The sequence below is a fragment of the Dromiciops gliroides genome, chromosome 2 (genome assembly GCF_019393635.1).
Source record: "Dromiciops gliroides isolate mDroGli1 chromosome 2, mDroGli1.pri, whole genome shotgun sequence".
In the NCBI taxonomy this organism is placed as follows: domain Eukaryota; kingdom Metazoa; phylum Chordata; class Mammalia; order Microbiotheria; family Microbiotheriidae; genus Dromiciops; species Dromiciops gliroides.
In genome coordinates, this window is record NC_057862.1 from 468883623 (window position 1) to 468894030 (window position 10408).

General features: G+C 50.4%; 1 protein-coding gene across 1 annotated transcript in view; it reads right to left on the reverse strand.

Annotated features, from left to right (window-relative positions):
• DNMT3A (DNA methyltransferase 3 alpha) overlaps positions 1-9104 on the reverse strand; it is a 154731-nt gene extending 145627 nt beyond the window's left edge. The window contains 1 exon segment of the mRNA XM_043982889.1: positions 9020-9104. The gene's annotated coding sequence lies outside the window, so the exon portion shown is untranslated.
• Between the last annotated feature and the right edge of the window lie 1304 nt (positions 9105-10408).

Consider the following 10408-nt stretch of genomic DNA (forward strand, 5'->3'; position numbering starts at 1 on the left):
GAACACACGGAAAATGGTGAGCAGGATAAGGGGCTCAAGCCAGTGCTAAGGCAAACCTGTTGACATTAAGAGATGTTGAGACAGAATACATTGTGTGGTCTCCCATACCAGAAGGTCTTTTAACAGAGGATTGAATGTCGAGCCAAATAAGAACAGGGAGAGTGATTTACATGATAAATACACTAATGCAAAGAAAAACAATACTGAAAGACTCCAAAATTGTGGTTCATTCAATGTCAAACATGACTTGAGAGAACAGAAGAGGGATCAGTGAGCTATAGGTGTGGAATGAGACAGACATATCTCTACATTTCTATCTATATACATCTATACATCTGTTTTCTAGATAAGGCTAATGTGCTCAATTCTTCTCCTTAGCTGCACTTAGCTGTTTTAAGGGAGGGCTCTAAAGGGACAGGATGGGAAGGGAGCCATTGAGAGGTGAAGATGAATTTTTTAAGAGTATCAATAATATACTTAATGAGAAAAAAAGAGGATGAATATTTATTTTCATCTGTCTCAGATCATGGTACCCTGGTTAAGGCATGGATTCAATGACTTCTCCAAGTACCTTCGTGCACTCTGATTCTAATACATGGATACTCCCATACTTGGTAAATATATACACTAGACATATCCATGCATATATAACCATGTATATAGTATACACTGGCACATCTGTCCTTGAAGGCAGATGCCTCACATTTCAAAATATACAATCTAGTTCACATGGGCATAGTATCCAGATAAACACATATTTACTAAAGTATATATGTAGACACCCACAGAGATCTTGACAGGCAGCAAAGTCAGAAGTCCTGTTTAAATCCTGTCTCTGATCCAGACTAGCTGTATGACCCTGGGCAATTCACTGGCTCAAGCAACTCTTAAAAATGTGGAAGTTACAGATGAATTGACATGTCTTCATGCTGAAAGTTCTTTGTGCCAACAAAACCATTGCTCTGATCCAAATATATGTATCTATGGGAGAGAGAGAGCGAGAAAATGGAGAGAAGAAGGGGGGAGGAAGAGGAGAAGTGAGAGAAGGAAAGGAGAGGAAGGGGAGAGGAGAGAGATCAAAAACAGCAAGGGAATTATAGGGTTTTTTTGTTGTGTTTTTGTGTGGGGCAATGGGGGTTAAGTGACTTGCCCAGGGTCACACAGCTAGTAAGTGTCAAGTGTCTGAGGCCAGATTTCAACTCAGGAACTTCTGAGTCCAGGGCCAGTGCTTTACCTACTGCACCACCTGGCTGCCCCCTAGGGAATTATAGTTTTAAGAGTTGAATGGGAGCATTGAGAAGTTGAGACTTGCTCAGGATCACAGTCAATATATCAGAAGCAGGACTGGAACCCAGACCTTTCTTATTCTGAGGCTGGCTCTCTCTCAGAGAGAACCATATTTATATACAACAACAGACTTATTGTAGGCAATGCCCATCCATTTCAGCAACAGGTAGTAGGACAAGTCCTGGGCTTGTAATTGCTAATGCCTTCTCCTTCTCCTTTCCTCCCTCCTCTATCAAAATCACTTTATATTTCTTCTCTCTGTATTTTGTACACACTAGTCAAAGCACATAATCTTTCCTCCACCAAACTTAAGCGATTTGAAGATGCTACTATTGGTTTTTACCTCTGTATCCCTGGTGCCTAGCATAGTGCCTGGTGCATGGTTAGTGCTTAATAAATGCTTATTACATTGAATCAAAAACTGACAGTATCCCAGCTTGCCCTTTTCTAGTTATTGGGAAAGTCCCCACCAGTTCTGACATCCTGCAATCTGCATTTAATTTACATCTACATCCTATAATCTATCATTTAACTTTCCTGCCCCTCAGTTTTTTCCTCTGTAAAAAGAAGCTAACATGCCTCTCACCTCCATATTCCCAACCGAGGCTAAGTATGGGAAAGAACTTTCTAACTGCATTTAAGCATAAAGTAATAGGATGGTTCTTGAGCTCACAGAGGGGAGCTGTCGGGTGGGATCTTCTGTCTAGCGCCCCTTGGGTAGACATAGGGAGTTGAGACTGAAACTGTGCCCTCCAGGTTGTATGAAAGCAAGAGGAATTTGGACTCTTTATTTTACTATTAAGATTCCACATGGACACACCAAAGCATATATGTACACTCACACACCCAGCCTTCCATGAAGGCCACATGAGTTCCTGACCTGTTTTGCCTATCTGCCCACATCTCAAATGTAAACAACTCATGGGGTCCCCCAGATAAAATTTAATCCAGCTCCTCTCATTGCCAGAGGAATAATTAGAAGACCTCTCTGTGTGATAACAAACACACCCAGTCATTACAGGGGCAAGTGGGAGAGTGTATATGTGTGTTTGTGGGGGGAGGGATGGGGTAGGAGGGATAAGAGGAGTTCCTCTCTTGATCTTGCCCTTCCGCCTCCTTTCAGCCGCCCCCCTCCCCAACCAGATGAGGGTCGCTCCATGCCAGGAATGCAGAAAGCTGGCTGCCCTTGGAAGCCGCCTCCTGCTGCGTCAGCAGGAAGGGCCTGTGTGGGAAGGGATCTTTGAGAGCAGGTCAAGTCAGTTCCTCATTTGACCCAAGGCCCAGCAGAAAGCTGCAAACCCAAGTAGAAAGTTGGGGCCAGGTTTAGTGGACTTCAGGAACCTTGACCTCCCCTCCTCCTTCCCCTTACCCACCTGGCTGGTGGGATCAAAGGCCCCATCAAACAGCTAATGCTTCTTCCTCTTGTACTCAGAACAAACTCCAGAGTTCTTATGTTCGAAGGACCCCAAAGCCAGATCCAAGTGCAAGGGGGAAGGGGGGGCATTTTGCTATTTCTAGCAAACACATTTATCTAGATCAGAAATGAGCCCAGGAGGTGACTGACTAGTCAAGGAAGCCCCTCCGACCACGCTTTCCGTGTGACTTAAACAGGAAAAATGGAGCTACATGCTAGGCCTCACTAAATTTCCAAGCCCCAGGAACCAGGGCCTGAGAGCCAGGAAGAAGTAACCATCTTTCCAGTGCAGGAAAATCGGGGCACCTGGGGGGGGGGACGGGACGGGACCACAGGAGCACCAAAAGGAGAAAAATGAATCCCAGGCTGAGTTTAAACACCACCATGACAATGAATCCCCAAGGCTATTGCCCCAAATAAGCCCTACACACACACACACACACACACACACACACACACACACACACACACACTCTCTCTCTCTCTCTCTGATTAATAGAAGGATACACACACTCACCAAATCTCCTCGTTGGAAAGGATCTTAGAGGCTGTCTTGTTTACCCCATACCCGAACAAGAATCCAGCCACTGCCTAAAGACCTCCAAGGAAGGACAGTCCACCCCTTCTCAAGGCAGCCCACCCCATTTTTGTAAGGCTCTAATTGTTTTTTTGGGGTTTTTTTTTGCAGGGCAATTGGGGTTAAGTGACTTGCCCAGGGTCACACAGCTAGTAAGTGTTGTGTCTGAGGCCGGATTTGAACTCAGGTACTCCTGAATCCAGGGCTGGTGCCCTATCCACTGTGCCATCTAGCTGCCCTAAGGCTCTAATTGTTAAGAAGTCTAGCCTAAATTTGCCTCTTTGCAACTTCTACCCACACTCCTAGTTTTGTTCCCTGAGGCTAAACTCAACAAGCTCAATCCCTCTTCCACCCGACAGCCCATCAAATACTTGAAGACAACTATTGTGTCCTTCCTAAATCTTGCAGTCTGTGCAAGGACTTGTAAATGGGCCACATTTTTCTATTTATTTATTGGGTGTTTTGTTTTGTTTGTTTGTTTGTTTTTTCGGGGCAATGGGGGTTAAGTGACTTGCCCAGGGTCACACAGCTAGTAAGTGTCAAGTGTCTGAGGCCAGATTTGAACTCAGATACTCCTGAATCCAGGGCTGGTGCTTTATCCACTGTGCCACCTAGCCACCCCCAATGGGCCCCATTTTTACAGTCACTATGCACTCAAGGCATGCCACACTGATCCACTTAGTATTGGGCAACTATAACTGGTATTTTCCCCTACCTATAATGTATTTCCCACCACCATTCTGCTTACTGAGATCCTTAGAGGCAATGTGACAGAGGAAAGAACTTTGGATCTGAAGCTAAAAGCCCCGGTTTGAAATCCTGCCACAGACATCAGCTGCCTCAGCAAGTCACTTAGCCTCTTAGAGTCTCAGTTTCCCCATCTGTAAAATGAGGATAAAACACTTGCACTAGCTACCCTCACCTACCCTCACAGGGTTGGAAACTTTCCCTTGCAAACCTTGCAGCATTATAGGAAAGGGGACAGCTCAAATCCTATTTCCAAAAGGGCTTCCCAGATCCCTTTGGCTGAAAGTATTGTCTCCCTCCTTTGAAATTATGGACAACACCTACCTTGATCACTCATCTGGCACATACCACCTATCATCAGGTATAATAGCCTGCACATGTTATCTCCCTAATGAGCTGCAAGTTCCATGGTGGGAGGGATCCTGTTTACTTATCTTTGTATCCTCCACAGTGCTTTACAGCAAAATAGATGCCTAAGAAATTATATCAATTATTTTAACTAATAATAATAATAATTTATATTGACATAGAAGCTCAAGGATAACAAAGCACTTTCCTCACAACAGCCCTGAGGGAGGTAGTATGAGTGTTGTAAAGCCCCATTTTACAGATGTGGAAACCAATAACCAAATAACTTGTCCACGGTCACATGGCTAAGAACTGTCAAAGCCTGGGTGTATAGAAAAATGGCATTGATGAAAAGATTTAGCTTTTCCAAGTCACTGCAGCCCATTAAGATGAATCTGCTAGCACTGGGTTGGAATTTCTGAATCCCTTAAGTTGTCATGGTCATGGGAGACCACAGAACACTGGAAAGACCAAGGTATTACATAAATAGAATTTGTCAGTCATGCTATGAAAACCCATTAAATAATAACCATGTTGACATAGTGCTTTCACTTATTCTTCATAACAATCTTTAAAGATTGGTTAATCAGAGATTATTGAATGATACAGGACTAAAGAATGTCTGAGGTCCTTCCCTCCTCTGAAATCTATAGTCTCTGTTTTATAGATGGAGAAATCTAGCCCCAAAGATCTTTAATGACTTACCCAGTGACCCATAGCTTAGTGACAGAACCAGTCTTAGATTCCCGTGTCATCTCACACCCAGCCCTGAATTCTTTCTTTGCAAACCAACTTAGATAAAAGGCAGGACAGTGTGGTAGAAGGTCACTTTGACTGAAAGTTAGGGACTCTGGGTTCAAGTCCTGGCTCTCCCACTAATTTGAACAAGATATTTCATCTCTCTGGGAACTTAGTTTCCTCACCTGTAAAATGAGAAGGTTAGATGTGATGATGTCAAAGAGTACCTTCTAATATTCTCTAGTATGGTACATACATTCCTCAAGAGCTAATCATATTTAAAGACACAATGAGACACAAACACTAGAATCACATATATTCTTGTGTAGAAATAAACCAGAAGAGCAGGTGTGAAATAGAACATGTGTTGACAGACACACAAATAGGGAAAGGTACTAGAATATATGTAAAAACCAACCTTCACATACAGAGAGATTCCAAATATACATATACAAACAGAAGCAGGAAGAACCAGATTTGGGAGGTACTTGTGGTACTTGCTAGAAGTCTGATTCCAAGGACACCCCACATAGTCTCCTACACAAAAAACATTTCCCCAACTTCCCAGTGCCTGCTATTCCATCATTAGGAACTAGGACCTTCAAGCCAGGAAGGATTTATTAGACACTTAGTCTCATCCCCCATTCAAGGCAGAAGTCCTCTCTAAAGCATCCTTGTCAAGTGACTATTCTGCCTCTACATGAAGGGTAGAGGGTAACTTCCTTATTAAGCAACCTATTCCATTTTTGAGCAGAGATTTTACTCTCTGGGTAAAGGAGATCCTCTAACTGATCCTGAGACGGCTAACACCTTAAGCTTTTCCTAAGTACCACCTGTTACCCTGGTGGACAGATAGCTGGAAGGAAAGGCCTTGTAGAAAAAAGGCAAAAGAGGGACTGAGAGTGGGAGTGGTTTGAGGGTAAAGGTCAGACCCCAAGTGGGGAGGAAGGGACCCTTAAAGAGAAATGGGGGAGGGGGGAACAAACTTGGCCTCTGGACCACACGCATACACACCCACCCATAAACACATTTTTTTTTTTAAAACAGTTTCCCCAATGCAGTCCCATTAGATTATTGGTGGAGCCCTGAAGCAGAGGGGCAAAGGGGGAAAGAATCACATCTGTTGCCTGCATCCTTCCCCATAGTTGATGCAAGGGGACAAGCAAGTAACACTAACCTCCCCAAGAAGGGGAGATGGGGATAGAATGGCTGAGGGAGCTCCTTTGAGACAATGGTAGGGAAGTGCCCTGATGAGCCCCCAAAGAGAAGGATCCACCTGTCACTCCTCTGGTCCCTCAGGTATGGTGGGGCTGCATTGCTGACCAAAATCTAAACTAGCTCCAAGCTTGTTCAAACCCATTAAGCTCAGATGGGCCGGGGCACCTCTAGCCAATGTTCTACTGAATACAAGTGACTTGTCAGTGGTGGAGGACAGCTCTCAGGGTCTCTTGTACCCTGAGGCATAAGGCAGAGATGCTTCTTTATGGGACACTGATGGCAGCTCTTTGACCAGAACCAGACATGTCAGGTAACAGAGCATGAGGCATTTGTGTCCCTTGACATAGCTTTATTTTGGGGGTTGATGTCTCCTTGGCCATAATTTTGTCGAGTCCTTTCCCACTTCTGCTGGATCCTCCATTAGACTGTCCAGTTGGAAGCAGAAGAGTATCTTGGGTTAAAATGACGATTGCCAGGCTATATGCTTAAGGAGACTAGGGGAAGAGGAATTAAGTTATAGGGGCATTGTTTCTCACCTATACCCTTGTTCCATCAACTGGGGAGAAGTGATTTAAAGGGGAGGAGGAAAGTAAAGGAAATAAAGAAAAGGGGGGATAGGTAGTAAAGGGGGGAGAATAGAAGAGAAGGAAAGAAGGTGGGTCTAATAGATGGGAGAAAGGAAAAGGGGGGGGGGGCTTAGGAGCAGGGGCCATGGTGCAGAGAAAAGCAGTTTCCCAGCCACAGTACCACAGGCAGAGTAAAGCTCGGAGCTAGGGACTGGGGGAATGGGCAGAGGAGGGGTAAGGCTTTGGGATTGTGCCAGCTCAGCCCCCGTCCCAGGACTGGGGGAGGGGGTGCTTGAGAGGTGCGCAGAAGGGATGGGGAACGAGCAACAGAACTAGGAATTGGAGAGGGATTCCTTCTGGGCTTGGGCCCAGTCTGCTTTCCCTGGGAGGGGGCGAGAGACCAGGGGTTCTGGGGCAGAGGGGCCCAAAAGCCTCTTCCCCCCCTGCGCAAGGCCTCGTCCTTCACTGTGCAGATGCGAAGCGTTCAAGGACACGTCTGCACCAGCTCCAGCGTGTGTGTCTGTGTGTGTCTCTGTGTGTGTGTGTGTGTTGTTTGGGGGTTGGGGGGGGTGGAGGCGGAGGCTGCTGCGGGGGAAACGGGGGCGGGGGAGCGACCCCTGGGAGAGGCCCAGCAGCTCCCACTTCACGGCCCCCAAACACCCGGCAGGGCCCCCGCTTCCCCGCCCCCGCCACCCCCGCATTTTCCCTGCTTCCCCCATCCCCCAGCTTCTCCGATAGACCTGAGCTCAGGGGGGGAATCCTCATCCGCCTCCCCCGTCCCGTCCCCCCCACCCCACCCGTTACACTGCGGCGCCGCACAGAGCTTCCTAGGCCGGGAGGGGGTGGGGAAGGCTGGGCCTGGGGCAGGACTCTCGACAACCCCAGAGCAGCTCCAAACGCCCCTCGCACCCGAGATGGGGGTGTATGTTTGGGGGGGGGGGTAGGACTAAAGTCGAGTGAGGGTGGGGAGAGACAGATCACTCCCCAACCTCCGCCTCTTCCCAAATCCCCGCTCCTACCCCGCACCCTGAGCCACAGGTGGCCAAGGGGGGGAGGCAAGGGCCAGAGCGAACTCAGCCTTTCCTCAGTGCCCCCTCCCAGCTCCCGCGACCAATAGATCTCCCCCTCCCCGAGAGATTTCCTCCTCCGCCCCTTTCCTCCAGCCACCCCACCCCTGGGAGGCCCTACAGGGTCCCCCGCCCCCGCAGGGGGGCCGAGGGCGGGAGGGGGCCGGGCCCGGCCAGTAAAGGAGGGGAGGGAGGGAAGCGGGGGGGCGAAGGGTCGTGCCAGGCTGCCATTTTCTGCCGCGGCTACTGCTGCTCTGCCCTCAGTCCTTAGTCCTTTACCCCTTTCTCGTTCCCCCGCAGGGCAGAGGGGCGGATTATCTGGGGAATCGGGATCCTAGCTCTCCTAATTCGCCAGCCCTTGGGTTCTCAGCCCGTCATCCGAGGGGTGGGAGGGTGGGGGGCGCAAGACGAATTCGTAAGCAGCCAGAGTCAGGATGGGGGCGGGCGTGGGGGGGGGAGATTGTGGGGGAGCTGTTTGTGGGTGCCCCCTCCCCCTCTATGACAGTGCATGGAGTCCCCAGGGGGCCAGATCAACCCAGAGGACTAGGGCCAAGTCGTCCCTGTCTCCCCCCACCCCCAGTCCCTGCAGGAGAACGGAGGGAAGGGATGGAGGAGCGGCCCCCCGCGGGCATTGTATGGACTTGAACTTGAGACTGGAGCTGGGGGAAGGGGAGGAGGGAATGGGGAAGGAGGAGGGAGCGGGGCGGGCGATGGGGGGGGCTGGTGGTGGAGGGAGAGTCTCTGGGAGCTGGGGGTGGGAGCGGGGGACGGGAGGGAGCGCTTTCCGGATCCCAGAGGGAAATAAACAGACCCACAAATAAGACGTGCAAAATTTTCCCTACTCTCCCCCCCACGCCAGTCGCATCCACCCACCTAATGCCCAGAGCCCTCACCCCGGCCGCCCCGGGCGCACAGCTCCGAGTTGGAGGGGCCGGGGGAGGGGAAGGGAGCCGGGGAGGGAGGGCAGCTGCGGGTGTTCACGACCCGGGCACTGCCAGCCTCGGGGGCCGCCCTCCCCACCCCACCCCCCCACCCCGCCCTGAGCGGTGCTAATTACCGTGTGGCCGGTCCGGCCCGGCCCTGCTCCGTCCCTCCGTCCTGCCCTGTTCTGTCCTGTCCTCTTCTCTCCTCCTCCTCCTCCGCCTCCTCCTCCGCCGCCGCCGCCGCCTCCTGTGCTCCCTCCCTCCCTCCGCTCGCTCTGTCGCGCTCCCTCTCTCCGCCTCCTCCGCTGTCTCCCCTCCCTCCCCCCTCTTCTCTCCGCCTTCCTCCTTCCCTCCTTCCCGGCCTGACCGAGGCCTCCCGCAGCCCCGCTGGTCGGCCCGCCGCTTCCCCTCCTTGCGGCTGCCTTGGCTCAGGCTCCGGCGCTGCGGAGCCCGGCCTGGGGAGGGAGCAGAAACTGGGGTGGTTGGGGAGGTGAGAGAGTGGGGATCCGGGATCCGGAGCCCGCGTGGGTCCTAGCGCCCCACCTTTCTCCGAAGTAGTGCACAGCTCTAACCTTCCCCCTACCCCCCTTCCCCGACCAATATAGATATACACGCACACATACAGGCCAGAGTGGGAATTCCCCCAACCCCTCAATAGGAGAGACGACACACCCTACGCACCAAAAGAAAAAGAAAAACAACGGGGTCATGTAGCCCTGCGCTGCAGTGCCCCCCCCAGATCCTGCAGCGGGCTCTTGGGGAAAACCCCCTTCTCTCACTTAACCCTTGCTGCCAAGGCTTCGCCAAGCCCAGGTTTCCTGCATTCACATTCAAACCTTGCCGACCTCTGGGCCCGGGGCTCAAAGATTGATTGCCCTAACATCCAGCACTGAGCTTAGGGACAGCAGCCCCTCTTCTCCCCCTGGCCTGAGTCAAAAGCCTGCCCCACCAGCTTGCCTAGCCCCTGGGGCACCGCTTCTCGCCTGCAGTTTGCTCTACCTCCAGCAGAGTCCACTGCACTCTGTCTCAGCACTGAGGATGGGGACAGCAGCCCCACAGCCCCACTGCTTCCCCTCAACTCTCACCCACTCCCCCCCCCCAACTTTAGCCCAAGGGCCTACATTCTATGGTTAAGATTTTCTGGAATAAAACCAGTTGGGCCCAGCCCAGGTCAAAGGTCAGAATTTGAATGCTTTGGGCTCAAGGCCAAGGCAGAGCCCAAGTGAAGCTCTAGAACTCTTTCCTTTTAGGTTTCCTTTAGAACTTCTTGCCTCACAACCTATACACGCTATCCTCCTCCCTGACTTCAGCATCTATAGGGAGATGTCTCCCTTGAAACACCGACCTCAAAGTTTTTGTTCTCTTACACTCCATTAGATAGATACTGATCTCCACCACTGACCTCAAAGTTTCTAGCTCTCTTACACTCCATTAGATACTGATCTCCACCCCAGTTGTTAATACTCTACCTCCAAAAAAATCTTTTTATGTCTATCTTATTTACTTAACTGTGTACATGTTGT